General features: G+C 43.5%; 3 non-coding genes across 3 annotated transcripts; all 3 read right to left on the minus strand.

Moving 5' to 3' along the window:
- Positions 1-1,933: 1,933 nt before the first annotated feature.
- On the minus strand, positions 1,934-2,015 carry trnas-gcu (transfer RNA serine (anticodon GCU)). Its single transcript has one exon. It is a non-coding gene; the product is annotated as a tRNA-Ser (tRNA).
- Positions 2,016-5,299: 3,284 nt separating this feature from the next.
- trnat-ugu (transfer RNA threonine (anticodon UGU)) lies at positions 5,300-5,373 on the minus strand. Its single transcript has one exon. It is a non-coding gene; the product is annotated as a tRNA-Thr (tRNA).
- Positions 5,374-10,326: 4,953 nt separating this feature from the next.
- trnav-cac (transfer RNA valine (anticodon CAC)) lies at positions 10,327-10,399 on the minus strand. The gene has a single exon. It is a non-coding gene; the product is annotated as a tRNA-Val (tRNA).
- Between the last annotated feature and the right edge of the window lie 304 nt (positions 10,400-10,703).

Consider the following 10,703-nt stretch of genomic DNA (forward strand, 5'->3'; position numbering starts at 1 on the left):
TGCTATTTTCCGTCTCCGTTTTCGAAAAATTAAACCGAGATGGGATTTCCCCCCCTCTCGGGTCCCGTCACCTCCGGGTAATGGGAATGAACCCGATCTATCATCCGGTCCTAATATCTGTATTCTCATTGTTTAACAATAAAATTACGGGGTTACAGTTATTTTCAGGACACATTTTAGAAATTCAGACTTATTCGAAAACTAGAAGCACGTGGGATTAAAGGGCCGGTGGTAACGTGGGCAAGTAATAGGCTGGGGGATAGGAGGCAGAGAGGAATGGTGAACGGATGTTTTTCTGACTGGGGAGAAATATGCAGTGGAATCCCCCAGGGGTCGGTATGAGGACTATTGCTTTTCTTGTTATATATAAATATCTTGGATGTGGGAATAGGGAATACAATTTCGAAGTTTGCGGATGATACAGAACTTGGCAACGTAGTAAATAGTGAGCATGATAATAGCAGACTTCAGGAGGACATGGACAGACTGGTGAAATGGGCGGTCACGTGACAGATTTAACGCCGATCAGTGTGAAGTGATGCACTTTTGGAAGAAGAACATGGAGAGGCAGTATAATCGAAATGGAACAAATTATGGGGGGTTCTAAGAGCAGAGGAACCTGGTGGTTCATATTCAGAAAACAGGGCAAGTTGATAAGGCGGTTAAGAAAGCATATGGGATACTTCGCTTTGTAAATAGGGGCATTGAATACAAAAAATGGAAATCTTACTAATCCTTACAAATCAGTGTTTTGGTCTCATCTGGAGTATATTGTACAGATCTGGGCACTACACTTTAGGATGAAAAGGGATTGAAGAGGATTCAGAGCAGGTTGACCTGGATGATACCAGGGATGAGGGACTTCAGTTATTTGGAGAGATTGGAGAAGCTGGGATTGTTCTCCTTACAGCAGAGATGGTTAACGGGAGACCTAATAGAGGTATTCAAAATAATGAGGGGTTTTGAAAGAGCAAGTAGGGAGAAACTGTTTCCTCTGGCATGTGGGTTGGTAACCAGAGATCATAGATTTAAAATAATTGGGAAAAGAACTAGAGGGGAATTGAGGAGAATTTTTTTTCACACAGAGGGTTGTTAAGATCAGGAACGCACTTCCTGAAAGGGTGGTGGAAGCCGATTCCATGGGATCATTCAAAAGGCAATTGGACATAATTGAAGAGGACTAATTTGCATGATTATTGGGAAAAATCTGGGGTGTGGGCCTAATTTGGAAAAGTCTTCGAAAAAGCTGGCACTGGCACGACGGCCGAATGGCCTCCTTCTGTGATGTAAGATTCTATGATCCTATGATCACCTTCTGAATCATTACAATTGAAGCTATTCAGTGTTGAGCAACGAAGAAAATTATAACCGTGACATTCTGCTTCTCCATTCCCTTATGAATATCGCAGATTATACTGTCCAGGCGGGGGTGGGTCTGAATGGGGGATAGAGTGCGGAGCTTGGAATGGAAGCCCAGCAGAATGAACTTGGTCTCATCAGTTTTTGTTATTTTTCCGACCAGTTGCCCGAAGCAGGCGGTGAACCTTTTTCTCGAGAGAGGATCGTCATTTCAGTTCAGAAGGAAAAAGGTATCAAAAAAATCGCGTAAAACGCACACAGAATGATCCGGGACTGACAGCACATCCCTTTGAAACAGACACAGACACGAAATGATCCGGACATAAATCATAATTATGGGACGTAAGTTTCTCTTACGTTGACCATAAGATTTACTCATTTTACAATGACACCAATGTACACTCTGATATTTCGCGATCTCACAATCTCACAATCTCAACACCTTCCTGGAAGGAACTGTTGCTGATTTCAGCAAACAATGCAAAATCCTCCGTCTGCCGTTTCGAGAAGGATGGGACTTTCACCAGACCTTCTGGGTGGAGTGAATGGGAGAAACAAAACTTAAACGCAATAACGACGAGGATGGGATTCGAACCCACGCGTGCAGAGCACAATGGATTAGCAGTCCATCGCCTTAACCTCTCGGCCACCTCGTCGCATGCAAAAATATCCGAAACCCCCTTTATTCAAAATTAAAATTCTGGCTATGTTGCCAATCTGAAATAAAAACTGGAAATGTGTATATCCTCAGCAGGTCAGGCAGAATCTTTCGACATAGAAACAGAGTTAACGTTTCAGGTCCAAGACCATCACATGAGTATTCCAACTCACTCAACTTGCGCCTTGTAAATGGTTGAACGGCTTTAGGGAGTTAGAAGGTGAGTCACTTGGCGCAGAATATCCAGCCTCTGACCTGCTCTTGTCGCCACAATATTTATGTCGCTGGTCCAGTTAAATTTCTGGTTAATGATGACCACTAGCATGTTGATGGTGGGGGATTCGGCGATGTTACTAACGAATCCCCACAGAAGAGATTTACTGTAATGATTCCAGGGATGAGGGGTATAAGTTTCATGAATAGATTGGAGAAGCTGGGGTTGTTCTGCTTGGAACAGAGACGGTTACGAGGAGACTTGATAGAGGTATTCAAAATCATGAAGGATCTGGACAGAGGAGATGGAGAGAAACTGTTCCAATTGGCGGAAGGTTCAAGGACCAGAGAACATAGATTTAAGGTGTTTGGCAAAAGAACCAAAGGTGACATGAGGAAAAACTTTTCGACACAGCGAGTGTTTAGGATCTGGAATGTACCGCCCGAGGGGGTGATGGAGGCAGATTCAATCATGGTGTTCAATAAAGAACTGGATAAGTATTTGAAACGAAAGAGAATACAGGTCTACAGGGAAAGGGTGGGGGAGTGGGTCTGTCTGGATTGCACTTGCAGAGAGCCGGCACGGACTCGATGTGCCGAATGGCCTCTTTTCGTGCTGTGACCTTTCTATGATTCTATTCTATTTGTGGGAGGCGATGCGAAGCGACCGGAGCGTGACGTAAATCGACCTGCTCATGTACATTCCCTGATAATAAATCCTTGTGTGATGCAAAGAAGAAATTCATAATTATGGTGCATATCTTTTATATTATACTGACTATAAGAGGTACTCGGTTCACCAGGGCGCCATTGTGCACATTGATTGATACTTCGCCGAGATCACATCTTACAGTCCCAACACCTCCGTCCAAGAAACAGTTGGGTGGCAATCCAGACTTAGCTGAATTGTGCAAACAGGTGTAAATCAGCAATGCGGAAAAGCACTTCTTATTAAAGAAGTGTTTTTGGTGAGGCGGCCAAAATGAAAAACTCTACAAATTATGGCAGCAGTAAGATTCAAGCTCACATAATTCAGAGATGGAAGCCAGCATCTTAGACAGCGAAGTTACTCACGCACATGGCAAATCCTTCAGTTCTGATGATTCAGGTCATAGAGCTGAAACGTTCCCTCTGGTTCTTTCTCCACAGGTGCAGCCTGACCTGCTCAGCGTTTTCAGCATTTTCTGTTTTCATTTTTGTGCTTTCACAATGGCTGTTTTCCTGAAAACACCCAATTTGACCCAAGGACGCAGCTCGCACTTCACTTTCCTCACGCGCTTTAAAGTCTGCCGTTTCCGAACAAAATCCCCTCCGCGCCGGACATTCAAAGGACCTTTCGCTCACGGCCAACCTCCTGTAATCGACACCTTTTCACCATTGCCGCTCTTTTCATTTCTCCTCATTCCTTTTCAATCGGACATTTCCACAGACCTATTAAGATCAAGCGGAACATTTCCGACCTTCCTGCACCGCCCAGATTGCCAAAAGTGCACCTTTCAGCCGTCATTCGCAGCTGTGGAGCGCCGCCCGTCTCTCCCGCACATCAGCTGCTCGGGGAAAAGCGCCAACGACCATGAAAACAAAACCCAGTTCTTCAGTTAACATCCCGCGTATCACAAGATACCCCATGGATATTTCACGGAAAAGTATGCGCTGTCCTTCCGAATGCCAGCCCTGCTTTCTTTGAGCTTGTCTCTGGAGCAGATGGAAATGTATCGACTGGTTTCAAGGCACAAATGGACATTGATGCGAACGGGACATGTGCCCCCGAGAAACAGCGGTCGATGCAGTGCAAACTTAAAGGTGTAAGACTGTGAAAGTGAGTGTTAGAGTAGGCAAGGCCGCAGAAAAGTGTCAATGAAATAGACCATGATTGTGGAAGGAAAAAAATCTGGAAGAAGCGGCGGTTCTGAATTATGGATCTTTCAGCAGAGAAGCATGAGAGAACAAAGACAGGACACAGACAAAGGTGCTGGAGGCAGAAAGAAAAAGAATGAAATAATAGAAATGAAAAGAGAGTGAAAGAAAGGATAGGATATAAGGCGATGAAAGAAAGAAAGAGAGAAAGAAATAAGGGAGCGCGAAAATCAAGTGTGCAATACTCAGCCCGCAAACGGGCGCTGCTCCCAATCGGCTACACTACGCCCCACAGACCCTCATCCCATTCACACCATCCTACAATACACTGTCAATGCTGTGCAGTGAAACAGAGAATTTAAAGGTATAAAGACACTCACACCGTCCTACAATCCACTGTCAATACCTGTGTAGAAGCCAGAGGGTTATAGGTACAGAGACACTCACACACCGTCCTACGATACACTTTAACTGCACGTGCAGTGAGACAGCGAGTTTAAAGGTACAGAGATACTCACCTTTTTTTTCAAAAGTAGCACATCCCAGAAATAAGAGAGAGCGTGGGTCAGTCTCCCTCTCCTGGTGTAGCTGAGGCTTGTCAGCCAACAGTCCCCTCCTCCCAGTATTGGCTGTGGAGGAAGTACAGTGTAGATTTAATGGAATACCTTCAGTCTGACCGAGGTTAGGCTGACTGGCCACAAATTACTCGATCTACCCCTTTCTCCCTTTTAAACAACGGTACATCTTTAGCGGTCCTCCAATCCTCCGGCATCACACCTGTTACCAGGGAGGATTGGAAAACGATGGTCAGAGCCTCCGCTATTTCCTTCCTTGCTTCTATTAACATCCTGGGATATATTTCATTCGGGCCCGGGGATTCAGGTGGAGTGATTTCGGGCTTTCATTTTCCAGTTTGCAAACGTTTGTACGGCAGGTCAAGATCACAAATCTCGGTCCAAATTAGGACTACTTCCGGGTTTAAACTTCAAATCGTGAATTATCCCCCGACCCCAACGAGACTGGAAAGAAGAACGTGTCCTTGAATGAACATGTTACAGTCACATTCTATGAGAGTTCTGTCTGAATAATGAAAGGGCGTTTTTGAGCAGTCATCTTGATATCTGTTTCCGCCTGAAACCTGAACAAGTCCAAACACCACAGTGTTATTTTGTCGCTTAATTCACAAATTAGGTAAAAATAATATGTTGTATAAGGCACTGCTGGGAGTTGAACCGAGGATCGCCTGTTTACAAGACAGATGCTTTAACCAACTAAGCCACAGCGCCAATTTATTGCAGACTGCCCACACCTCCTCTCACTAACATCTATCAGCGACACGTTATTGTCTGTTCGGGGTTCAGACCGTTTTATTTTGTCTGTTTCGCTTGTCCGTTCACCTGTGCATCCCGATACTTCCTACATTTCTCGCTGTGTTTATCTTTGTGTATCCATCAGTGCGTTGATACACCGATGATTATGTGTGCTTGTGTTTGTTATATCAACTAAATTCGGGGATCAGACAATTCTCTCTCTGACAGTAAAGAACTATTGAGCCGAACTTTAGAGCGAAGTATTATTTATTGCGGTGCTGAAACTAAAAACCGGAAGAGGAACAATCAGGGAAAAGAGAAAAACCTTTGAGGGAAAATGAGGACAACAATCAAGGTTTTTACCAGTACTTTAAGAGAAAGAAGGGTGACTAAGAGTAATGTGAGCCCCTTAAAGACAGATGGAGGTGATATTGTCATTGAATATCAGGAAATGGCAGAATTGCGAAATATTTACTTCACAGAACAAAATGAAGCTAACATACCAGAGACACGAGGACAACTGTAAATAAATCATGGGGATTCAGTATAAGTAAAATCATGGCAATGGAGAAAATAATTAGAATAAAGATAGACAAATCTCCAGGACCTGATCGTTACCACCCGAGGGGATTAAGAGGAATAGGCGAGGAAATGGCACATGTTTTAGTCATGATCGTTCAAACTCTCTTGATTCAGGAATTGTTCCTTTGATTGAAACATTGTCAATGTCACTCCATTATTTAGGATGGGTAGCAGAGATGAAGTTGGAAATTATAGACCCATTAGTCTGACGTCTGTTGTGGGGAAGTTACCAGTATCCATTATTAGGGAAAGAATGCTGAGCACTTGGACAAATATGAAGTAATCAGACAGAACCAGCATGGATTTGTAAAGGGTAAGTCAAGTCCAACAAAGCTAGTTGAACTTTTTGAAGATATATGTAATGTGGTAGATAATGGAGTGTCTATGGGTGTTATATAATATTGAATTCCAGAGGGATTCGATAAGGAACTACAGAAGAGACTGTTAACATAAATGGGAGTGCGTAGAATTTAAAGCAACCTATTGAAACGGGTAGGGAGTTGGTTAGAAGGTGGGAGACAGAGACCCTGTGTATAAATGACGTAGACGACGGAATAGACTGCCGTATATCCACGTTTGTCGCTGACACCAAGTCAGGTGTCACAGTGAGTCCTGAAAATGGAAGCATAAAGTTGCAAAGGGAAATTGAAAGATTAAGTGAGTTGGCAAAATTGTGGCAGATGGAGTTACATAGAATTACAAAGAATGTACATCACGGAAAAAGGCAATTCGGCCCAAATAGATTATGTCGGTGTTTATGCTGAAGACACGCCTCCGCCATCCCCTCTTCATCTAACCGTATGAGCAAACCCTTATATTCCTTTCTCCTCCATGTGTTTATTTAGCTTCGCCGTAAACGAATCCATGCTATTCGCCTAAACTACTCCTTGTGGGAGCGAATTGCACATTCTAACGACTCTCTGGGTGAATGTGTTCCTCTTGAATGCCATATTGAATTAAATAGTGAATACCTGATGTTCATGGCTCCAATGATTTGGAGTCCCCACCTCCGCAAGTGCAAACACCTTATCTACGTCTAACCTATCAAACCCTTGCATAATCTTAAAGTCCTAGATCAGGTCACCCCCGAGTCTTCTCTTTTCTATACAGAAGAGCCCCAGTCTGTTCAAACTTTCAAAATGGGCCAGTGTGAGCTCATTTACTTTGGACCGAAGCAAGATAGATCAGAGCATTATCTAAATGGTGAGAAGCTAGGAACTGTGGAGGAGCAGAGACATTCAGGGGTCCAAGTACAGAAATCGCTCAAAGCCAGTGGAATGGGAGAAATTTTAATTTAAATGTCTCATGGGATGTTGGCCTTTATTTCAGGGAAGCCGATATTCAAAGGGGGGAAGTATGTGACAGATATAAATCCCTGCTGAGAAACAATTTAAAGTATTGCATTCAGTTCTGGGCACCACATCTCAGGAAGGAAATGTTGGCCTTGGAGGGGGTGCAGCGCAGATTCACCAGAATGATACCGGGGCTAAAATGGTTAAATTATGAAGACAGCTTCTGCGGAGGTCGATCCTCATTTTTCTCTTATGAATCCGGCCACAACCGTTTACTGTTGACGGGAGCGCGTCTGATTCTAAGTCAGTCAGAATCGGATGTAAATCACATCACGGGCACAGCGGCTCTGGGACTGACGACTGGTTTAGCATTGAGTTTTTTTATGGGATAGGCTGTACATTGTTTGTATTATAATAATAATATTAATAAGTTGGATACAATGAAGGTTTTTTCCGTTATTTCCCGTTTCCACCCTCACCAGTTTTATATAGTAACAGGTAACAATGTTTAAGGGATGTGATGTACAGTGTTGGAAGTATCAGTGTAATTTAACTTGATACATTGAAGAATCTCTTGTCCATCCCAGGCTCTTACCTCAGGTTTAGACCCTCAGCTAGTTTAAAATCGGTGACTCACTGATATCAATAAACCAGTAACAACCCCGATACCTCAGCGGGTATAGTTGTTCCGATACTGAGAGACGGTCCCAATTTGCATTGAAATTCCAATCAACAAATCCCAGAGGCTGTTTCGGGTTTGACAAACTGTGAAACAGATTGTTTTAAACGCCGAAAAAAGGGGAAACCTGGTGGTTGATATCAAGTTTTATACATTATCTCTGATCTGATTGGTGCGCCTTTCCCTTCAATTCACGACTTACAGGAAAAACTCGATTTTACAGTCGATTTTCGGGTCATGACGTATGGTGATATTTCAAATATTTGATATCGACCTTTATCAATCCCAATATCGTCACCAACACGTTTGACAAATGCAAAGCGGCTTCAATCACGGTTTTGCTGACACAACTCGTTCAAAGATACTGTCGGTAATTCGAAGGTCTTTCAAGTCATGACACGAACGTCACAGTTCGCGCTGCCGTTTTCCGCAAGACGCTTCAGATTCATGTGGAATGATTTCGGTCCGGCGGTTAAATCCGTTCCCTCTTCACAAATCCGCGTTTGACCACGTGTCTTTTAGTATTTTTGATAACCGATACCAAATCGGTTTGCTCTGTACTGTACATTACTTTTTAAATATTACAGCTAAGCAGAGCACTAGAGATGTCACAGCTGTGACTTTGACTTTTCTCCCTCTCCTCTCGATCTCACCGGCAACTGTCACGAACCACAATCTTCTGTCACACTGCTCCATCAGAAAGTTCCGAGCCTCGGTTTTCAAATGAAATAACGCCCATCTCTTCAATCAACCACATCCCAGGGAGAGTTTCTCAGTTTCATCTCACACTTTCCCCAAATCCTCCTTAAAGTACCATCAAAAATTGTCCCTAAGTTAATAATAATATAATTAAAAGTTCTTATCTTCTGGGGTTTTGTTTCAGATTCCATGGCTTTTAAAGGTCACTGCGGATATTTATCGAAGTGCATCTTGATTGGAGGCTTCTTGGAGAAATCGGAGAAAGATCTCGAAGCTCTTGTAGCGCAAGCGGTCAGCGTGCGGCACTTTTATCAGCTTCAGAAATGCCCAAGTTGTGAGTTTCAGCCTCACCGAGAACTGACGAACATTTTACTCCGAACATTTTGACCGGAGTTCAAGGTACAACTGGTATGTTCCGTCACGCATCTGCTTCTTAGTGTTCCCATGTGGGGACTTGGGTTCCTCTGGCCTACCGTCTTACAACAGTAGGTGCGAGTTTACTTGTTTACAGGGGGAGAGGGGGCGATTAGCGTCAGCTGATGCCGCAAAGGGGCCGGTACGAAATCTTTAAATCTGAAGAACCAAACACACAATTCTTCTTTTCGTGAAGCCGATATTCATCGGTTGGAAGTTTCGTGTGGGGAAAATTTGGAAGGGAAATATTCTGCCTGGTGTCACTGTGTAACGGGTGAAATTATTCAGCTTACAGATGATAATACGCTGATAGATCGAGAGGCCTTTTCTAACTCCAGTGTGGGACAAGATTAGCTTTTGAGCCACTGGGTAAAGTGTTATTTTAATTGGTGCAAACGAATGACAAGACATTTGGCACAAACAGGAAGAATTGTAAACTCACGAATTCGCTGTCTGTTTCTGACATCATGTTCAACAGAAACAAGGATTCTCCTCAACACGTTACTGAAAATTTTATAAAAGGGCTCTTCACCTCAGTTCGACGTCAACGAGGGATAATTCAGAGTCCTACCATAAATCTGTATAATGGATCTTTTTCTAATATTGAGTCTGGGTAGCTCAGTCGGTGGACTATCAGACTTCCATAAGCGGCCAGTGATTTGAGTGTGCAGAGTTCAAATCCTTGTTCAGACAATAAACATTGAAACAGCTGGCAAGTTCTGTGTTTGCAGCGAAGCAAGAACACTGCGGGACAGATGATGCCTGCGATGTGTGGTGAAAGCTTCGGTGGTATATTGTCCCCCAGGGATGGGCAGTATTGCGCTGTCTGAGGCGGCATTTGCAGCTTTCCGACAGCAACCTGTGATTGGAGGGAGCGGGGCCGGACAGATGGCCTGAATGTCGTTGCTGTCGTGCACTCAATCCGGGAGCTGGGGAACATCGAACTTCGAAAAACTGATGTGTTTGTTGCCGCGGCTGCCATGCTGTTTCGAACTGTAGTTATTAACCGAGGCCGCTCTTCAGGGTCCTTTAATGGTCTCTCACAAATCAACTAAAACCAGTCGCAATGAGGAGCTTTGAGAGGGAAATTCTGCACAGTCAGGGCAGGAAACTGGAGTGAAGGAGAGACATTTTCGGTATCTGTGTCGAACTGAACAGAGAAAGGAAAATATACCGGTTTTGTATTTTATTCATATTTCACCACAGAGTGAATTCTTGCGTTTTTTCATATTTATTGGTTTTTTGTGGATAACGTTTTGAAAATGTTTCCGCCCGGTTTCGAACCGGGGACCTTTCGCGTGTGAGGCGAACGTGATAACCACTACACTACGGAAACTCTGCTGTGCAAAGAGTTATAGGAAATGCTCGGAAGATAGTTGCCGTCTACAAATGTTCTCAGTGCTGGGAGACGGGCCGGTTCTCCTTCAGGAAATTAACTTTTACAAAATAGTTTGCTGTATTAATTTCGCAAAAATCATTCAACTAAGTATAAAGACGAAAAGTTGTTCAAATCGCCATTCATCAACCAATAACTTTCTGTTTCCGACTGACGGAAATCCAACATGTTTTTCATTCATTCATTCACCAGGCTGAATATGGAAAGTTCAGAGGGGAAGTGAAAAAGGAAATAAGAGGGGCAA

Source organism: Heptranchias perlo, chromosome 20 (genome assembly GCF_035084215.1).
Source record: "Heptranchias perlo isolate sHepPer1 chromosome 20, sHepPer1.hap1, whole genome shotgun sequence".
NCBI lineage: Eukaryota > Metazoa > Chordata > Chondrichthyes > Hexanchiformes > Hexanchidae > Heptranchias > Heptranchias perlo.